This window comes from Vulpes lagopus, chromosome 22 (assembly GCF_018345385.1).
Source record: "Vulpes lagopus strain Blue_001 chromosome 22, ASM1834538v1, whole genome shotgun sequence".
Lineage (NCBI taxonomy): Eukaryota > Metazoa > Chordata > Mammalia > Carnivora > Canidae > Vulpes > Vulpes lagopus.
This window is the reverse complement of record NC_054845.1, coordinates 1,046,412-1,067,783: the sequence shown is the minus strand read 5'-3', so window position 1 is coordinate 1,067,783 and position 21,372 is coordinate 1,046,412. Positions and strand designations below refer to the sequence as shown.

Here is a 21,372-nt window from a genome sequence, read left to right as displayed (position 1 = left end):
AGTCCTGGAGTGCTACCACCAAAACCCAAAGGCACACACACACACACACACACACACACACACACACACAAAACCTTGGGATCAAGCACTGCTTCAGGTTCTGCACTCAGTGGGAATTGGGCTTCAGGATTCTCTCTCTCCCTCTCCCTCTGCCCTGCCCCCTGCCTGCTCTCTCTCTCTCTCTCTCTCTCTCAAATAAATAAATAAATCTTAAAAAAAAAAAAAAAGATGTAAACACTGAATAAAGGCATTCCTTAAGCTTCGCCCTAAGGTATATTAGTTCCTAGTCACTCTTCAGCTATGAGCTTCCGTCATAAAGTCACCCAGTAAGCTCAGTGTTGTATGCAAACTACAGTTCTGCTGGTAGCAAAATATTTTAAGCCTGTGTGGCAACATGGTAAAGTGGAACTAGGTAACTACGCCTCAGTTAGGTTCAGATGAAAAATAATTGCTCTCCTAGCAAAGTAGACCACATGGATTCTTTGAGAATTGCAGAAAAAATAGCTTATTCTGCTAGTATGCATTTTCAGCAGTGTATCAAGGTGGTTTGCAAAGTTTGGGGGGGGGGGGGGGAAGCAAAATAGTATTTGATGCTACTTCAAGTGGAAGGCCGGCACTACCACAAGTTAGGAAAACAGTGAATGAGTCGATAGCATTCTTCAAGGCAAATGCTTGAATCCCTTAAGACATTCTGTAGAAAAGCAGTTATAAGTCACAGTTTAAAATGATATTTGTGATATTTGGCTTGCTTGGAATGAAATCAGCTTCCTAAAAAGTATTTTGAATAAAAACAAAGTACTTCCTGAAAAGCATCTTTGAGTAATTTCCGTAAATAGAAATAACTTTGAGAATAAATACCTGCATCCTGGAGAAAAGCCTCATGTTCCTCAACCTCTGTCCTCCGATCCCCCTTCACTAAAGCTCTTCATCTCAGCCGGAAGCAGTGAGTTTCAACCAGGGGAGATTCTGTCCCTCAGAAGTCATTGGGCCACATTTTCGGTTGTCGGGAGAGGATGGGGTGGAGGTGAGGAGAGAGGAGAATGGTGCTGGCTTCTGGCAGGGGGGCCAGGGATACAACTGAACGTCCTACAATACGTAGGCCGGCGCCAGAATAAAGAATTAACTGACCCAAAATATGAATAGAGACGGAGGGAGGCCGGCCTGGAGATGCACACAGGGCGCTGGGGCCGTGCGCGGCCTGCCCCAGCTCAGCACACCCGCCCTTGGACTCTAAGGGCCCTTTGAAACCCACGTACACTGGTGGCTCCACAGATCAGCAGTTCCAGTAAAGAAATTCTACTTTCAAACTAGATGTGAGACAAGCTCAGAAAGGATTTTTTTATTCTTTGCTCCACCCCAACTCCTCAAGTAAAATTTCTAAAGGAACCATTGTGATAAACAATTAGAGGGATTGTTGATTTTATTCTAAGGTCTTAGAATTGTGGCTGAGCCTCAGCCTGGACTCCTGACCCTGTGCGGTCACCTCTGTGCGGCTTGCTTCCTGCCCTGGGTGGTTGAACTGCGTGGCAAGAGTGCCCGCCGCGCGGCGTTGTTCGTGCTACTCTGTTGGGTTAGCTGTGGGCCTTTCCTTCTCGCTTTCCAAGCCCTTGTCCAGGGCAGGGGGAAGTTTTCAGGTAGTGTGTGTTCTTCTCAAGAGTTGGTCTGTGGATGGGACTGAAGTCTTCAGTATTCACAAGCTTTAGCGGATTTGGGCGTCCTTTTGCTTTCACACACCACAGTCATTTATGGCAAGTACCTGTCCGCTCTTGAAAGCCCTGCTGCCGCTGCCGTTTCCTCTTCTAGTCCCCTTCTCGCTGGCCACAGCTCACCACAGGCCTCTGGGGCCAAGTCACCAGCCACCCCCTTTTGTGAACAGTGACCATCTATCGTAAGCCCATGTGAGGAGGCCTTGGGCTCAACAAAACTTCAGCCAGCATCGGAGGCTTTAGACACAACTGACAGCCCTGGCCGTGTCGGTCACGTTGGTAGAGATGCCACAGGGAAATGGTAGGCAGGTGAAGCTCCATTTAGCAAAACGACCTACCAACACCCTTCAAACCAACAAACAAAAAGGCAAAAGAAAAAAAAAATCGCCATATAATCCATCTGTGCAAAATAACGCAATGACTGTACTCACGGGAATGCTCACCCAGTGTCAGTCCTGTACTGCTTAGGGGAGCTACACGATACACTAGGGCCGGCTTCTTGCTTTTTTTCTCTCCTCTTTTGTTTTGGTGACAAAAAAACAAAGGGTCAAGGAGGGGAAGTGACTTGGCCAAACTCATACTGGTTGCTGGGCAAAGTCAGACCTAGAAACAGGAGGTGCACCTTCTTCCACATATGTAAAAAGCTGGAAACACGAAAGATCATGATGTTCACACGCATATGTTTCCAATTTTTTCCTAGTACTTTCCTTCCCCCACTCGTATCTTTTTACCCAAATTTCCCAACTTCTTACACAGACTATTTTGGAAATTAGGAAACATATTTTTAATGCAAATAATGCCTTTTTAAAAAAAGATGTAAACACCCACAACATTTTTTTTATGCTTAGTGACTCAATGCCAACTCCATATACTTATGGGTAGATGGGTATCTCTGGGTCTATGAATGTCATTTGTATATTCATAGACATTCGTATACCAGATTTCCAAATCTATTTGCTTTCCCTCACCTCCCAGAAAGACAGCATCCCTGATATGTTGCTAGCATAGCCTTAGCTACACAGTTCCATCATGGGAGCTTGCCTTATGCATTCGTTTGTGGTAAAAGTAAAAATAAATCCTGATAGTTTTCTTCCTGTGATATTTGCCAACTTTTGCTAGGAAAGATGAAAAGAAAAGCTATCAATGCTCTTCTGTGGAAAGGAAGAGAAGAGTTAGATCTAAATAAAAATAAGCAGCATCTCAGAATGCTTTTCTAGAGAATTATATTTTCCCCACTCTGCAAAAAGCCCCTAGGATGGGGCTTGGGTCTACCAGCTAATAGATATGTCCATGCAAAACTTACTCTGTGCTTTGTCTAATCACCACCTGAAACGTAACTAAAGCACACAATCTAATTTATCTTAATGTTCATCCTCATACTTTAAGCATGATTTTGAAACCTCGTGTAGTTCATAAGCATTAGGATCGGGCGTTCTGGATGTTGTATGACATGTGTCTCCCTCAAACTTTGTTACGTCCTGGGCACATTACCCGTCCAATGTAAAAATAAATAAATAAATAAATAAATAAATAAATAAATAAATAAAAGAAGCGTTCTTTCTTGTGAGTATATTGGCAAGTTTTCTGTTTAAATTGCATATAAGCAGAGACAAAGGAAAACAAAACAAAAACCTAGACTCAAGAGCAGAGAACAAATTGGTGATTGCCAGAGGGGAGGTGGGTAGGAGGATGGGTGAGATAGATAAAGGGGATTGACAATATACATAACCGTGATAAGCACTGATAAAGGGGATTGAGAGTACACTCAACGTGATGAAAATTGTTGAATCATTGTTTTGTACATCTGAAACTAACATAACACTGTGTTAACTATACTTAAATTACAAAATTAAAATAAATACATCTCACAACTAAAAATAAACAAACTGCATATAAATATACATTGGAGATATGAGTTCGGTTCCAGATCACCTCTATAAAGCAACTATTGCAATAAAGCAAGTCAAATGGAATTTTTTGGTTTTCCAGTGTATGTGTATATATATAAATATATGTATATATAAATATATATATATATAAGTTATGTTTACACTATACTGTGTCTTTTAAGTGTGCAATAGCCTTGTGTCTTAAAAAACAATATATATACTTTACAAAAATACTTTATTGGAGGACACCTGAGTGGCTCAGTCAGTTAAGCTTCTGACTCTTGATTTTGGCTCAAGTCATGATCTTAGGGACATGGGATCCAGACTGGCCTGGGCTCTAAGGGAGTCTGCTTCTCTCCCTTTCCCTCTGTCCCACCCCTACCCCTGCTCATAATCGCGCTCTCTCTCAAATAAATAAATTAAAAAGAAATACTTTATTGTTAGAAAATGCCAACCATCCCATCATCTGTGCATTCAGTGGGTCGCAACCTTTTTTGCTGTTGGAAGTTCTTGCCTTGAGGTTGGTGACTGCTCATCAAGGTGGTGGTTGCTGAAGTTGGGGTAACTGGAAATTTCTTAAAATAAGACAACAGTGAAGTTTGATGCATTGATCAACTCTTCCTCTCATAAACAAATTCTCTGTAGCCTATGATGTGGTTTTACAGCATTTTTATCCACAGTAGAACTTTCTTCCAAATTGGAGTTATTCATCTTAAACCCTACCACTGCTTTATCAACTAAGTTTATGGAGTATTTTCAATCTTTTGTTGTCATCTCAACAACCTTTATAGTATCTTCACCAGGAGTAGATTCTATCTCAAAAACTACTCTCTTTGCTCATAAGAAGCAACTCCTCATCCGATAAAGTTTTATCATGGGATTGCAGCAATTCAATCCCATCTTCAGGCTTCACCTCTAATTCCAGTTCTTTTGGTATTCCCACCATATCTGCAGTTACTCTCTCAACTCAGGTCTTGAACCCCTCAAAGTCACCCATGAGAGTTGGAATCAACTTCTTCTAAACTCCTATTAATATTGATATTTTGACTTCTGCTCATGAATCATGAATGTGCTTACTGGCATCTAGGATGGTGAATCCTTTCCAGAAAGTTTTCAATTTACTTTGCCCAGATCCATCAGAGGAATCACTATCTATGGTAGCTATAACTTTATGAAATGTATTTCTTAAATAATAAGACTTGAAAGTTGAAATTACTCCTTGGTCCGTGGGATGCAGAATGGAAGTTGTGTTAACAGGCTCATGAGAGCAACATTAATCTCGTTGTACATCCTATCCTAGCTCTTGGGTGAGCAGGAACATTTTTAATGAGTAGAATGGTTTGGAAAGGAATCTTTTTCTAAGCTGTAGGTCTCAACAGTGGGCTTAAAATATTCAGTAGATTATGTTGTAAACAGATGTGTCCACATCCAGGCTCTGTTGTTCCATTATAGAGCACACAGAGTGGATTTAGCATAGTTTTTAATGGCCCTAGGATTTTCAGTATGGTCATGTTCAGCATCAACCTAAAGTCACCGGCTGCATCAGCCCTAACAAGAGTCAGCCTGTCCTTTGTCCTTTGAAGGCAAGCACTGACTTCTCTTCTCTGGCTATGCGAGTCCCAGATGGCATCTTCCTCCAGCGTAAGGCTGTTTCGTTTACATAGAAAATCTGTTGCTTAGTGTAACCACCTCTATCAGTTATCTTAGCTGGATCTTCTGGATAACTGCCACAACTTTTACATCAGTCCTTGCTGTTTCCTTGCCCTTTTATGTTATGGAGGTGGCTTCTTTCCTGAAACCTCATGAACCAACCTGAGCTAGCTTCAAACTTTTCTTTCGCAGCTTCCTCACCTGTCCCAGGCTTCATAGAATTGAAAAGATTTAGGGCCTTGCTCCTGATTAGGCTTTGGCTCAAGGGAGTGTTGTGGCTGGTTTGATCTTCCATCTAAACCACTAAAACTTTTTCCATATTAGCAATAAGGCCCTTTCACTTTCTTATTCATGTGTTCACAGGAGTGGCACTTTTAATTTCCTTCAAGAACTTTTCCTTTGTATTCACAACCTGGCCAACTGGCACAAGAGGCCTAGCTTTCAGCCTATCTCAACTTTTGGCATTAAGCTTCTGTTGTTAAGTTTCCTCATTAAGACTAATAATTTCTAGCTTTTGATATAAAGTGAGAAATGTGCAACTCTTCCTTTCAATTAAACACTTAGAGGCCACTATGGGGTTATTGATTGGCCTGATTTCAGTATTGTTGTGCCTCAGGGATTAGGGCAGCCTGGCCCGAGGAGAGGGGGCAACGGCTGGTCAGTGGAACGGTCAGAACACACACAATATTCATCAGTTAAGTTCATTATCATACAGGCATGGCTCATGGTGCCCCAAAAGAATTATAATAGTAACATCAAAGATCATTGGTCACAGATCACCATGATATATACTTGTTATAATTAATGAAAATGTTTGAAATATTCCAAGAGTTACCAAGATGTGACAAGGACATAAAGTGAACAAATGCTATTGGAAAAATGGTGGCAATAGACTTGCTCAATGCAGGGTTGCCACAAACCTTGAATTTGTAAAAAATGTAATAGCTGAGAAGTACAGTAAAGTGAAAAGATATGCTGGTATATGGTATACCAATCTTTAAAAATTGTGTGTGTACACGCATACAGGAATAAAGTCTTTGTAAGTATTTACCAAGGTGTTAACAATGATTTTCTTTCAGTGGTAAGACTTTCCTTTATACTTATCTGTATATTTTTCGAAGCTTATTGAATTCTTTAATATTTAGAAAAATATTCACTAAAAACAAAATATTTATGTAAAAAAATATTTATGTAAAGCCTTTCAAATGGCCCTTCTTGTCTCTCTGATTCACTTGATTTGTAGTTAGGGTCTATTCATTTATTTTATTTTATTTTTATTAAAGATTTTATTTATTTATTCATGAGAGACATAGAGAGAGAGAGAGAGAGGCAGAGACACAGGCAGAGGGAGAAGAGGCTCCACGCAGGGAGCCCGACATGGGACTCGATCTCGGGACCCCGGGGTCACGCCCTGTGCTGAAGGCAGTGCTAAGCCGCTGAGCCACCGGGGCTGCCCTCTATTCGTTTAATAAAAATTTACTGAATGCTTACAATGCATAAGTACCTGTACTAACTAATGGCTAATGGCTTAGATAAATAGTTTTACTATTTTACAAAAATCAAGCCTGTCTGCTAACAGATATTCGCAGGCTGCCTGCTATGTGTTCATAGCCATGTGCTAGGAGTTCTGGAACACAGCGGTGAACAGGTAGAGGCCCATGTCCTGGCGCTAACATATTATAAACATGTAAATAAATAATAAATAATAGTGGCTACGATGCATGTTACAAAGGAGACATTTGGGGCGATGACACAGATAGTGACTGCAAGAGGAGGGCTTTCGCTGGAATGTTCACGAAAGATCTCACTAAAGAGGCTGAAGCCTGAATTTTAGAAGGAGCCGACTCCGTGAAGATCCGGCCTCAAGCAGAAGGAGCAGCAAGAAGGAAAGAACAAGATGAGAGCAAGTTCAGCATATTCAAGGGACAGCTCGACTACGAGGCCGAGCCCCGCTGACCGCAGAGAAGGACATGAGCCAAGCCAGCAGGGCCACGCACTTCCAGGCCACGGCCTGTGCAGGTGGCTTCGGCAGGGGAGGCTGCGGGGGTTCCAGGTGGAGGGGCAGGGAGCCTGCTGACTGCTGTCAACGGTGGGCCTGCAGGAGGAAGCGCAGAGGCAGGGAGGCCAGCGAGGCCCGCTAGTGAGGATGCGGCTGGAGGCTGCCCCACTGGGACGATAGCGGGGGACACGCACTAAAGACTAAAATGGAAGAGTATGTCCAGCTGGGGGACCCGGAAAAGGGGAGGGGAGCCGGCCTGCTCTGTCTCGCAGCTGCTCCTCTTTCACCTCTGGCCTTCGGACTGTCCCTAAGCTAGTGTCCTGCAGCCACCATAATAGAGCTCGGAGCTCTGGCTAGGCACATGGCCACTAGGTCCTAAACCACATTTCTCGGGCTCCGTGGCTACTGGGAGTGACCTTGTGACTAAATTCAGGCCATTGAGACTTTCTCTACTCTTCCCTCCAGCTGAGCCTCAGGCCTGGAGCAACCCAGCTTTGACCCCGGGGCATGAGAACGTGCCCCCGGGGCGTGGTGGAGCAGCGAGATGGAGAGACAGACTTCCTTGAAAGACCTCATGGGACGGCCCTCTGGCCGGCCTCGGTGTTCCTCTTTAGTCCATATCACAAGAGAAAAATAAACTGTTTTTTAGAACTATGCTGTTTCAGAGTCTCTTGGTTAGAACTGCTTATTCCATACCCTAAGTAATATGAGGAGCTTTGGGAAAGCCAAAAGCAGACTGACAGCAGAGGAAGGACCAGGGCATGCAGATGACTTTGGGGTTGATTAGGGGTTTTAAAAAGATAAGCTAACGTCTTCTCTTCGGTGCCCTCTCGTCTGATATAGGAAAAGAGCATAGCCAACTGACAGAAAAATTATTTTGACACTGTAAATCTACTCCAAAGTCCTGGGCCATACCCAGCCCTTGGGAGAGTTCTGACCTCCAGCTAAGATTCCGGGTGAGAGATAAAGGAACATTCCAGTTGTGAGCTCTGCATAACATTAAGTTTGTGATATGCTGATAAAAAAGAAACCAAAAGGTAACATAGATTTGTTTTCTTTACCCATTAGTTTAAAGAAACGTTCATTTTGATGTAAATTAATCATTACTCTTAATGAAGAAGTATGTATATACTACACATACATAGAAAATGCACCAAACTGTCAGCCAATTGAGCACATTCATACATGAGGCCTTGTTCTGTGTGTACTGAGTGGCTCCAGTCAGCTATCCTCATCTGCTGGCTGTGTACCGCCATTTGGGACCCTTACTAATTAAAAAAAAAAAAAAAAAAAAAAAAAAAAAAAAGCCTATCTCAAGCTTTTGAAGGGTAATGCATACACAAAACAAAGTGAATTAAGTAAGACTAAATATTAAATATTAAAGTGGGTAAGAGAATAATCTCCAATACGGGGGAAACACGACCTCCCTTACACGGTTGTTTAGAGGATTACGAAAGAGAATTATGTAAAGTAACCCGTAAAAAGTATTGTTATTGTTGTTTCTCATCTTCTTATATTCAATTATTTGGCTTTATTTCTTTTTTTTTTTTTCTAAGATTTTATTTATTTATTCATGAGATACACAGAGAGAGAGGCAGAGACACAGGCAGAGGGAGAAGCAGGCTCCATGCAGGGAGCCCGATGCGGGACTCAATCCCAGGACCGTGGGATCATGCCCTGAGCTGAAGACAGATGCTCAACCGCTGAGCCACCCAAGCGTCCCAATTATTTGGTTTTCTTTTTTTTTTTTTTTTTATTTGGTTTTCAAACTCCAAGATACTCTGGAATCTGCCGCAAGTCCCTGCGAGAACGACCATGTGATCACTCCCGGTGAACTGGTAATTGGGCTTTTCCACAGCACTTACTGCGGGACTAAGGCCTGAAAGTGAGAGGGAAGGGAGACTAACTCTGTGGACACTGTAGATTGCTTTTCTCCTTTGATCCTAATTCAGTGTGGGATCCTGGTGAGGGAGCAGGAGGCAAGCTGAGGACAAAGCACAAGCTGACACCACACCACCGTCCCCTCCAGGACTCAGACTCCCAGGCAGGGCAGATACTGTGACAGTCCTGGGGCAACTCCCAACCGGCTCAAAGTTAACGCCTCACTAAAAGGGAAAACAACCCTAGCTCGACAAAGCCAGGCCTCCAGTATCCTGTGTGGCTTTAGCACGTGAAAGTCCTCTTGGACATGTTCTCTACCTCTTGGGCAGGTTCTCTACCTCTTGGGCAGCCTCTCCCCTCCGGGGCAGCGGATCTTTCTGCCCTTGGGTCCTGTCCCCAGGCTTTAATGAAATCCCCTTTTTTGCACCAAAGACGGCTAAAGAATTCTTTCTTGGCTGTCGGCTCCGGACCTCACCTCCACCACCAACACCACAAAAAGTATATTAATACTATCATCCCTATTTTGACCGTACCCCAGATTTAGCAAAGTTAAGCTTCTTGCTCAGCCACAGAACTAGTAAGTGGTTAGCAGTGGAGCTGAAGTTCACCCCAGGGCCGAGCGACCCCCACCCCAGCGCCCCGTCCTGGCTGCACCTCCAAGGGATCCAGGTCCAGGGCGGGTGCCAGGTGCCCCCCCAACACAGCGGGGACCACTTTCCTCAAAACCACTTTCCTCTCTCCGCTTTCTCGTTTTCTTCCCGGGCAGAATTGGGATCCCTGGGTGGCGCAGTGGTTTGGCGCCTGCCTTTGGCCTAGGGCGCGATCCTGGAGACCCGGGATCGAATCCCACATCAGGCTCCCGGTGCATGGAGCCTGCTTCTCCCTCCGCCTGTGTCTCTGCCTCTCTCTCTCTCTCTCTCTGTGACTATCATAAATAAATAAAAAATTAAAAAAAAAAAAAAAAAAACATTCTCTTCTTCCCGGGCAGAATTAATCATTTCCTCCTCTGGGTCCCTCTGTGTCACATACACATCTACACCTGAATTCCTGATGCAGAGGCCTTTTCATGGCGCCTCCACCAGACTGACAGCTTTCCGTGGACAGACACTGGCGTCCGTGCACTCTTTTTGTCTAGTACAACACCCGCACGTAGTGGGCACTCAGTAAATGTTTCTCGAATCAGGCACAAATCCCCCACAGCAGTAACGTACCGCAGTCCATTTGCTCATGATCATTTCCAAGGCCATCTTTGCACCATCTTCAGTGTCCAGACCCCTAAGCTTCATGAAGTTTCCATGAGCAACAGCTATCACACATGTCTGAAACCATGTGGAGCGCTCTGCATCGCAACTGTCACGTGCCAACATAAAGCCCTTTTGAGGTTGTGCTTTATGGTGACTGCAGAAGCCTTTCTTAGTAAATGAGAGAACAGCCCTTTCACTTTTCCTGGGTTTGAGTGCATTAAAATGTTCTGAGGGGCAGTACGTGTGCACACACACACCCAGCGTGAGCTAGCATTATCCCTACTGTATCAGGAACCTCCTGAACCCTAATCTCACAGCGTGGAGGCTGAATCACAATAGTAAACATAAGAGGAGCTTTCACAACAAATTCTTTAAACATACTCATGGCTATCAGCACCGATATTAAAGATTCAATTAGGCAACCCCGATCTGAGCCGCGTACAATCTTTACTGCAATTAGATTCTTTGTTGTACGCATTGTGTCACCACTGAAGAAAGGTCATTAAGAAGCACACTCTCACGTAGATAATCACACCTTGCACTCTATAAATATGATGGCAACTGGCAAAGAAAAGACACAGTTTTTTCCCCCTGCGTGGTAATATAAAGGAAACAAATAGTCCCCGAATCCTACTCGTTTCCATTTTTTTTTGTCAAAATGTTCTTAGCATAATCTTGCTGAGTCCATAAGAGCATTTAACAGTTATCACTATCAGTTTGACAACGCAAGGCAGAAAGGTAAAAAGCAAGCATTATTTCTTTAGAGTTCTGTGCTGTGAGTGTTGTTTTACAATGCAGACTGCTGTTCAGTGTAGGGATAGTGTCAAGAACGATGAATAGTCTGATACCGTACCCTACTTGCAAGCCAACAAGTTAGCCTACCATAATTTTGTTTATTCTAGTAGAAGAAATGAGAAAATAAGAAATAAGAGACAAAAGACAGTTTATCATTTACAGCAAGGGTAGGTAAACCAACCAGGCTGACCTGGAGTTGCCATTAGGAGAAAAGTAAAAGTATCTTAACTAGGAATGGCCAGAGTAGAGTCCTAAATTTTCATATTAGGACTATATAACTTCCTACCCTTGCATCCTAATCATTACCCAGGAAGCAGCTGAGAGAAAATGATCTCCTTCCAGGGAGAGTTGTGTTCAGTGATCAAATTGTCTCACTAATGTGTGGGGACTGGGAGGAGATGAAGGAGGTAGAGTCGGAGGTATTAGTGAGCCAGTTATTGAGGCCATTCCAGGGTTCAACAATACCAGACGCAAGATGGCAGAGAGCATGGAAGGCCCATCACATGCCTTGACTATCAGCTCACTGTTGAATGGCTTCTGATAAAAAGGCACACCATTGTCAGACTGCAAATGGTCCAGACACTCAAAAACTTGACATGAATTGGTTTCAGGGGTCACAGCAGTGTGGCCAGAATTGGTTGACCAGACTAGAACAGAAACACCATCCACCATCGACTGCAAAATTGTCATAGAAGCGAGGTCCTATGGATAGGTCTGAGAGGAAATGAAAGGTCAAATGTAGTCATTCTACCAGATGTGGGTGGGGTTGATGCCCCAGGTGTGTGCCCTCCCTCATTACAAGACAAATGAGTCAACTTTTGGCAGGAGTTCCAAGTCTGGCATGCAGCTGCAGCCTCTGCATCAGACCTATAGAGGCCTTTAATTTATGCCCCTCTGTGAGAGTAGATGTGTGTCCCTGTGTAGTGTGGTGATGGGTCCAGGTCCAGGCAGGGATGGTAGAAATCTGGGTAGTACAGCCTTAGCGACTTGAATCCAGTCAGTCTCAGCAGAGAACAGACTCTTAGCCTGAGCTTAATCCAGACAGTTCTATCAGCAGCCAATCTATTTCCACAGTTTGCAGCCCCAAAGAGGGGTGTTTTTAATCTACCAGTCTTTAGCTTCTAAGTGGCAGATCGAATAGCTAAACCATTGACAATGGCCCAAGAATAAATAATAAATAAATAATATAGCAAAATTCTTCAGGGATAGTATTGTCCAGAGCTATAAGAACAGCCTTGAGTTCAGCCCCACGAGTAGAGCAACTCCATTTACTTTGGGTTTGCACCACGGGCACTGAAAATGAACAACCATGGCGGTCCTGTGAACAACACCGGGTTACAGCCTAATGACATCATCAAGTCCAGGCATTGAGGGAAACTGCTGTGAATTAGTGCCCTGTAGAGCCAATGACTTTGCCTCAGCTGGCCTAGTAGGGAACAGTTTCCCCCAAAACAGTGGGCACTTTTATATGTAAAAGCCTAGAAGCTGTTGAGGCCAAGCTGGTCATGCTCCTGACTATACCATTTTCACATGACAAGTGAAGCTTGTTGGGCCTGTCCCCTTTGTTAATCACTAAATCTGAGTTGACTCACCCCAAACTAGGACTTTCATGTCAGAGAATCACAAGGCTCCATGGGTCAGACATTCAGTTTTGATAAGAGCACAGTAGCAAGCTGGTAGGTATTGGTTAAAGGGAGTTTTCCTGGGATCCCTGGGTGGCGCAGCGGTTTAGCGCCTGCCTTTGGCCCAGGGAGCGATCCTGGAGACCCGGGATCGAGTCCCACATCGGGCTCCCGGTGCATGGAGCCTGCTTCTCCCTCTGCCTGTGTCTCTGCCTCTCTCTCTCTATCATAAATAAATAAAAAAAAAGGGGGGGGGGGAGTTTTCCTGATCATCGTATCATGAAGGTAATGACTCTAAAACCCTAAAGGAGCATCTCTGGGTGGAGGCTGCCTCCCTTTGCTAGAGGCTCTAGGTAACAAATTTGTCAGGCACAGCGACTTGTAACTCAGAGGGGTCATTAGAGTTATGGGTTCCCAACTGAGAGAATGTGTTATGACTCTCCAGGTGGCTGCAGATGCGGCCTGTTCATCCGGGCCCCACTCAAAGGATGTTGGTTTGCAAGTTAGCCCATGTGAAGAATCAAATAGAATCCCCAAACGCAGCACAGCTGTCTCCAACGCTCAAAGTATCCAATACGGGTATCCTTTCGGTGGTAGGTTGTCAAAGAGATAGCAGTTTTTCCTTGACTGACAGAAAAATTGAGTATGTGAATCCACCCACACAGTTTCAAGAAACTACTTAGTCAGCAGGCCCCTGAATTTTGTCAGGGTTTTCAACCTCTGATAATGGAGATATGATAATACCGCAGTCACAGTGGTTGAACTGAGCCATCTGACTTGCCAGTTGACAGAACATTATATAATGAAAGCCTAGGGCGTTAGAGGGTAGAGGCACTCACTAAATGCTGACACACATGCGGGCAACTGAATTCAGTTGTTGCTTCCACTACACCAGCTGTACCATTTGTTGTGACTGCAGCTGAACCCACTTCACAGACGTGGCCCATCTTACCACCTGCCCTCGAAGAGCAAGATCAGTCTCATTCTCATGACAAGGCCTCCAGTATGTTTTTAGTGCTCCTCCAGGGGTACCTAAATTCCCTAGGCATCGCTGAAAATGCTTGTGGGTCACATTAGCATTCTCTACACGTGGTTCTTCTCAGCTGGGGAAAATCCTCTCTCAGTACTTAGGGAACAGAGAAGTACAAGCATCAATTCTTATTGACGTTAAGATGGGGAAGCAGCAACAACAGTGCACTGAATTGGCTCAAAGGGCCCCACCACAAAATTAGGCTAGCCTTCTTTCTCCACTGGGAACCCTATCCAAACTCCATTAGGTGAGTCTGCTTGCCTTTTCCTTCCACCCATGCAGGTAGGATAGTGACTTAGGCTTTCGTATCCAACAGAGCCATAAAAGTTTTAATTCACTCCAAGGTTCCCCGGTTTACTGAAATGGATATGTATGGCCTTTAATCCTCCTTTGGGGGATAAGAAAATGTCAGCCCTCACCTCTAATGGTTTCTCCTTAGTGTGGCTGAGGTCAGAGAGGGTAGAGAGAGATCATTTTCTCATTCTCATTCATCAACATTATAAACCCAACCCAAAGTAATAAGAGCCTGGATTCTAGTCAGTGTTTCATAAGTGGTTTTCCACAAGTGTTTTCCTGTCTCAGAGAAACCTCCCGAAGAAGGCCAAGGTTCCCTTGTAGTAGCCAGGATTGAATGCAAAAAGATTCTGAGGCCTTCTATTGTCATCTCCACATGGAACTAGATTTAGCATTATAGATTGCAGGAGGGTTTGAGCTATAGGAAGGCACAGCTGTCACATTCTCCCTTGATAACCATTACAAACCCAAGCCCTCATCCCCCGAGTGACCAGGCGTGGCTCTAATGGCTTGTCTGGTTTTTGCCCATGGTCGTAGCAAATTCCCTTCCTCTCATGCTCTGTGTGGACATATGTCTAGGTAGCTTGTCTGCGTGGGGGTGGCATCTGCCCACCCAGGATAAATCTTAGTACTGTCTGTTCGAGTGGAGGAGACTGGGGTTAACACCTCCGTTGATGAGCAAGTGTCCCCCTCCAGAGGCGAGGTAGCAGCAAGCAGGCACTAGTCAGGAAACGGTCTCTGAGACTACCTGCTGGTACTTAGCCTGCAGCCACCTTGCTCATTCCTTGTTATTATCAGACAACAAACACAGACAGCTGTTTCCTAGTTGGCCATAACATTTAACCCATTCACTGGGGATTCCCATGGATTTCCCTCAAATCCTGTGAGGCACTCCTCTGTTCTCTTCCAGGAAGCCGTACCTTTGTCAGCCCACCAGCTTTGCCAAAACTGTCAAGCACTGTGCGGGGTGTGGCATTTGCCCTACTTGCAAGCCAGCACGTTAGTGTGCCACCGCGTCACACATGGAGGAGAAAGACCAGAGAAGAAGGAGTCATTGCTCAGCGAAAGCAACAGCTAGAGCACTGGCATTTTTGCATCAGTTCCTCAAGTCCCAAGCCCCACAGGATTATGAGGACGGACAAGGTGACGTCAGCCCATGCAATAGGCTATGTTGCAGGAGGTGAACCCTGAGCTCAGGGAGCCAGAACTTTCCATAATGGTCAGTGAGTATGCCCGCTACCTCGCACTTTCCAGGCTTTTGCTATATAAACATCCTTTCAAGGAACAAAGGGCAAGTCAGTGCTTTGCTCCCAAGGTGGCAGATAGAGAAATCTCCAGCAACAAACACTATGGGAACGACGCTCAAACACCCCGTGACTAGGAAGTCCGTGGCTTATGTCATTCTATGGATGATATACGTGGAGAGGTGTTGGGAGCTTATGATTACATAAATGCATTTTCAACCTGCTACAAAAAGTTAAAATAAAAATCCCCACAAGAGGAGGAAGAAGCTAAGAATTTCAGGAGTAGAAGGGACAATAGAAATCAAGGCATGTTGGGACGCCCGGGGGGGGGGGGGGGGGGGGGCTCCACCGTGCAGCATCTGCCTTTGCCCCAGGGTGTAACCCCGGGTCCGGGATCAAGTCCCCTGTAGGGCTCCCCGCAGGGCTCCCCGCAGGGAGCCTGCTTCTCCTTCTGTCTGGGCCTCTGCCTCTAGCTCTGTGTGTCTCTCATGGATAAATAAATAAAATCTTAAAAAAAAAAAAAAAGTTTCTCCCCAGAAAACCTCTTCTGTAGTAGAAGTGGGGAAAATAGGTAAGCATTTAATCTACAGATACAATTGAAATGGAAATGTTAGTTTTAGAAATGCGTGATATATTTTAAATATGGGAACGAAGACCTGGAATGAAAGAAAGCTAGAAAATTAAATTTCACTGGATGACTAAGTGCTATATCCAACATACTAGAAGGATTTAATTACATAACTCATGCGTCACTGAAGTTCCAGTGTTCGCTGAGTAGAACAAGGAGTGAGGGCCTTGGCAGTGTGGACAGCAGAGGTTGCTTCTATAGAACAACAAATGAAACCAACACAAAACTGACTTTAAGGGGAATCTAGTCATTCATTCTTTTATTGAGTGTCAACCAAGTGTCAAGCAGGCAGGGGCAGGATGACTGGACGACTGGTCTAAAGAGGTTGTTTGTTTGTTTGAAGGAGAAGGGAAATAAACTCATGGTCTTCAGTTTTGAAGTTTTTTTTTTTTAAGCTGTATTATCCTTATTACTAATGCTTGTATTACTTAGGACTTGAATATATTTTTGGAAAGGAAATAGAGAATGAAATCTGAAAAAGTGACAGATACAGGTGGCACAGCTCCGGGCTGATACAGATGAAATGAGGAGAGACCTCATTGCCAAAAAAGGAATGGAAAAGTATCCAGGAACTCTCTATATGGGCAACAAGCAGACAGTGAGGGCAAATTAATCTAAACTATGATTATGAGATGATCATCTCTGAATTATCCATATGAAACCCTAGAAGTAGAATTTTTTGGGTTTTTAAAAAAGATTTTATTTCTTTATTTGAGAGATAGAGATAGAGAGAGATCACAAGGAGAGGTGAGGGGTAGAGGGAGAAGCAGGCTCCCCAATGAGGGAGCCCAATGCAGGACTCAGTCTCGGGACCCTGGGATCATGACCTGAGCTGAGGACAGACGTGTGACCACCTGAGCCACGCAGGTGCCCTGGAAATGGAATTTGTATTGACTTATTCCTCCGGCCCTTGTCTTGTAGCGACCCCAGTGCCCAGCCTGCGACTCTCACCTGATCCAGGGGTCCCCAGGGGAAGGCAGGAAGTGCCTGCGTTGCTCCTCAGCTGGAGACCCAATCCCAAGAAAAGTTGAGCGGGGTCAATAGCTCTGACGTGGGAGCAAACGAGACCAAGATACCTCAGGAAGGTAGCATCTGAGAGGTTATTACCCAAATCTGCCAACCCCTTAGAGGATGTGTGCGGGGAGGCCCAGCGCTGCCGGGTGTTGCCAGGGCACCGGCCGTGTGGTGAGGAGGAGGGCCGGGTGGTGGCCACACTGGCCCTGAAGCCCCGCCATGTTCTGCTCACTGAACCATGAACCTGGACTGAGGCCACACGGAGCCGGAAAGACAGAGCACCCATTCACACCCATTCGCACCCATTCGCACCCATTCGCACCCATTCGCACCCATTCCCAAACTGAGCGCCACAGGGGGCGCTTTTTTCTTATCTGCGTAGAGCCCCGTTTGTGCGAGCTGCGGCCCTGGAAGGAGAACGTGCCCAAATCCTCGAATGCTAAAACTCAAGGGCACCCATTGAAATTCTATGAAAGTAGTTTAAAGATAAATAAAAGATGGCATTACTTTATACAGTGGGTAGTAAACATATGGAACTCATTATCCTCAAGATGTTGCGTAGTCCACAAATATAAATAGGATAAAGAAAGATTTAGATAAATTCATGCTTGTTAGATTCATATGAGCTGTTAGAGCATTGTTAGAAACACACAAGGAACGTCTCCAAATGCTTTCAGGGAAAATACTGATGTCCTACAGAGCCATTGCCACGAATTGAATAAGCGAGTCTCTGTCCAGGTTTCTCAAGAAAGTCAACATCCATAACACCCAAGTTTTCCAAGTAGCTGAGAGTTAAGCTACTATATCCTAAGTATATTCTTTGCATTAACAAATTGTGTAAAAGTCTCTCTCGATGGTGGCATGAACCGTGATGTGATCTTACATGGAGCTTGCCAAACTTAACCTCTTAATTTGAGAACTTGGAGTTTTCACGTCCAACACACAATATTGTCCTGGGCTGTAAGACACGGATACCTCAGGAGCCAGGGCGTCCAATGGGATAGGCTGCACTGTTTTCCTGTCACCGGTCCCACAGAGCTATCGTGTTCATTCCTTGCACTTCTTTGAGTATTCGTGCTTTACTTTAGCATTTTTGATCTTCTTCCCTGTACTCCAGGCTTCTGTTCCCACGACTGTGAGTGGGCTTCCGCGGAGAACCCTTTCGTTCCTAATCTGCTACTCTTGCCTCTTTGACTTCGGAGGAAAGTGCCCCACTCTAGACAGCAGCCTGTCATCTCAGCTGGAGACCAGGCTGTACTATTAACAAGCTTGACTGAAGGTTGGAGTAACAGAAGAGAAGCACAGGGGCCTACCCCTGAATTCAGGGGGGGCCCAGACTCATTCTGAGTTTATGCCTCTTTTGTTCCCAACCCCGCCCAGCTCACCCCAGCTGCAGGTAGAGGCAGGACAGAGATCTCCACAGCTCCAGTCACAAGCCCAGGCAAGCTCCAGAGATGGGAAGGAGATGTTGCTGCTTTCCCTAAGACGACGGAGCAGCAGAGCTTGTCCCGTGGTTCCCAGTAGGGTGATGCATCAAAACAGTGGTGCACCTTCAGTACATTCTGGATCACTCAACCTTATATTGCCCACAGGCCTCAATAGTCGGGCCGAGCTCCTCTGTGTGGTCTGTGTCCTCGCGCGAGGTCTTGCGTGCTCATCCTTCATGCAGTCTCCAGATTTTGCTCCTGAACAAGAATGCACACGAATCTCTAAGTGAATAAGTGATACTGCTCAGACTCAATATCGTCTAAATCCATGTTTTAAAGAAAAATACTTACCTAAAAATCGAGTGTGCAGAGATGCAGTTCTGCAGATTATAAAACAGGCATTTGTCGTTGAGTTAGAATATAGAGATATTTAGCGACTCAGAGTCACCAATTTAAAACAAGGCCTTCGCTTAAATTTGAACATCTAAACGACTCATTCTGACTATTTTCTCCAAATAAAATAACATTCTGCCCTGAAGGTGAATTCCAGCTGCCATCTCTTGAGAGGAAAAAAGAAACTCTAAAGCTTTGAATTCACTGTGCTTTTCTCCTTCTTTCTGTTCATCGAGTTTTCAAAAATCTTTAAGGCTGAATTTTAGTCCAAGCTCCCCTTAGTTAAGTATGATATTTAATAGATTCTAAAATGCACTTATTTTGTTTATCTTATTTTTCATATTTCAACATCTCTAAAATCAGGACACATCTTACAACCCACAGCTTCTCACAATCACACTCAGCCAAGCAGCATTCGTGACACAATTGCCGCATCCATGAGAAATTAGTCGACTAAAACTAAGCTTGCTGGAAGTACAGTGACTCGGTTGTTCCTGTCAAGGCTGACCCAGACGACAAAGCTCCAGACAACAGGTCATTTGAGGATATTTAAGGTGGGAGTATAAACCTGTTGTCTGAAAACTTCCATGAACAACTTCCAGTAGGATCCATAAAGTTCCAGAATTAAAACTTGCATAATTGGTGCCAGTGGTTTGCAAACAAGTATTAGGGACAGTAATAGAGCACTCTTTTAAGAAATGCCACCTCATTTGTGCTCTTGGTGACAGTGTTTAATACTCTATAGAGATACCAAGGACTCTGAATCCAAAGTGCTTCAGAAGAGCCAGCTTCTAAATGTGCAGAAGTTTTCGGGGCGCCTGGGTGGCTCAATTGGTTAAATCTGCCTTCAGCTCAGGTCATGACCTCAGGGTCCTGGGATGGAGCCCCAAGCCGAGCCGGGCTCCCTCCTCAGTGGGGAGTCTGCTCCTCCCTTGCCCTCTGCTCCCCCCGCGCCCCGCCTGCTCATGTTCTCTCTCTTGCTCTCGCTCTCTTTCAAACAAATAAAATCTTTAAAATAAATAAATAAATAAATAAATAAATACATACATAAATAAATATTTAAGAGACTAACCAATTTGTCCTTGAATGATTTGAATGATTTACCCTTTATGCATGATAAATGATTTTTTAAAAGATTTTGTTTATTTATTCATGAGAGACACAGAAAGAGAGGCAGAGACACAGGCAGAGGGAGCAGCAGGCTCCATGCAGGGAGCCCGACGCAGGACTCGATCCCAGGTCTCCAGGATCATGCCCTGGGCCGAAGGCCGTGCTAAACCACTGAGCCACCTGGGCTACCTGATAAATGATTTTTTAAAATCTATGTCCAAGTAACTCATTCTGTGTTAAAAGAAAAACCTTAAGTCATAGTTTAATTGCTGGTAGGTTTTTTCCCTCAGAAACGTATAATGTCATGGTGTATATGACTTGTCCCCGGGGGGGGGGGGGGGGGCGGTGCTGAAGTAATCTGTTCCCTATACTTCCAGGTGTTTTTTAAAGGGGTTGTGGCATGTGACTAGATCTGGCCAGAGGGATATGAGTAGAAAGTGACCTGTGTTATTTCGGTAGCAGAGCATATAAAAACCAGGTCTTGACTTTCAAATGATTTCTCTCTCTGCACAGTAAACCCTGAAGCCTCTTACGGAGATGATGGAGACTTGATCTGCTTATGAGCGACCCTCATTGTAGCATGAAATAAACTCTCATTGTGTAAGCCAGTGATGTTTGGGGATTATTTTTACTATGACATAACCTAGCATATCCTTACAACAATCCTGGAATCCACCCAACAACCAGTGGTAGCTTATTACATTTGATGAAATACTGTATAGACAGTCTTAGTGGTAACTCAGCTGGTCAATGCTCAGCAACCAGCTCTCATGGGAATGGGAGGAGTCCCTGATTTGTATCATTTGCCTACTTTTGTGGTATAAATAGTCCCACCATGGCCAATTTTAAGCTACCAATGTGGTATCAGTCACTTTGCTAAATTCCTGAAAATTTAACAGTTGGTTCTTGTGAACCACTATAAGCAGACGCCAGCGTACCACTAGATGTATGCCACGAACACGTCCCCAGTTAACATTTTTCTTGTAGAGTTATCTCTTAGTTTTTGATATCCAACTTCATAGAACATATATAAATACACATGTATATATAAGAATAATTTGGGCAGCCCGGGTGGCTCAGCGGTTTAGCGACGCCTTCAGCCCAGGGCCTGATCCTGGAGACCCGGGATCGAGTCCCGCGTTGGGCTCCCTGCATGGAGCCTGCTTCTCCCTCTGCCTGTGTCTCTGCCTCTCTCTCTCTCCCTCTCTCTGTGTGTGTGTGTGTCTCATGAATAAATAAATAAAATCTTTTTAAAAATTTCATGTTGTCATATATATATTATATATAGATTATAAATATATATATATATATATATAACTTTTTGGATGATGTTTTTTGGGGAAAATGTATATTTACATACTCAAAACTCAGTAGAACATTTTAAAAAGGAAGTGTATAGGAAAAGAAATATAATTGATAGAAAGTCGAATGCCGGGGTGGTTCAGT

At 44.4% G+C, this 21,372-nt stretch overlaps 1 long non-coding RNA gene and 1 other non-coding gene across 2 annotated transcripts; both read left to right on the top strand.

Moving 5' to 3' along the window:
* Positions 1 to 3,103: 3,103 nt before the first annotated feature.
* On the top strand, positions 3,104 to 3,207 carry LOC121480873. The gene has a single exon (XR_005985133.1). It is a non-coding gene; the product is annotated as a small nucleolar RNA U13 (small nucleolar RNA).
* A 5,767-nt stretch (positions 3,208 to 8,974) lies between these two features.
* LOC121480547 lies at positions 8,975 to 20,564 on the top strand. The gene is made up of 3 exons (XR_005985007.1): positions 8,975 to 9,082; positions 15,021 to 15,329; positions 20,440 to 20,564. It is a non-coding gene; the product is annotated as an uncharacterized LOC121480547 (long non-coding RNA).
* The last annotated feature ends 808 nt before the right edge of the window (positions 20,565 to 21,372 follow it).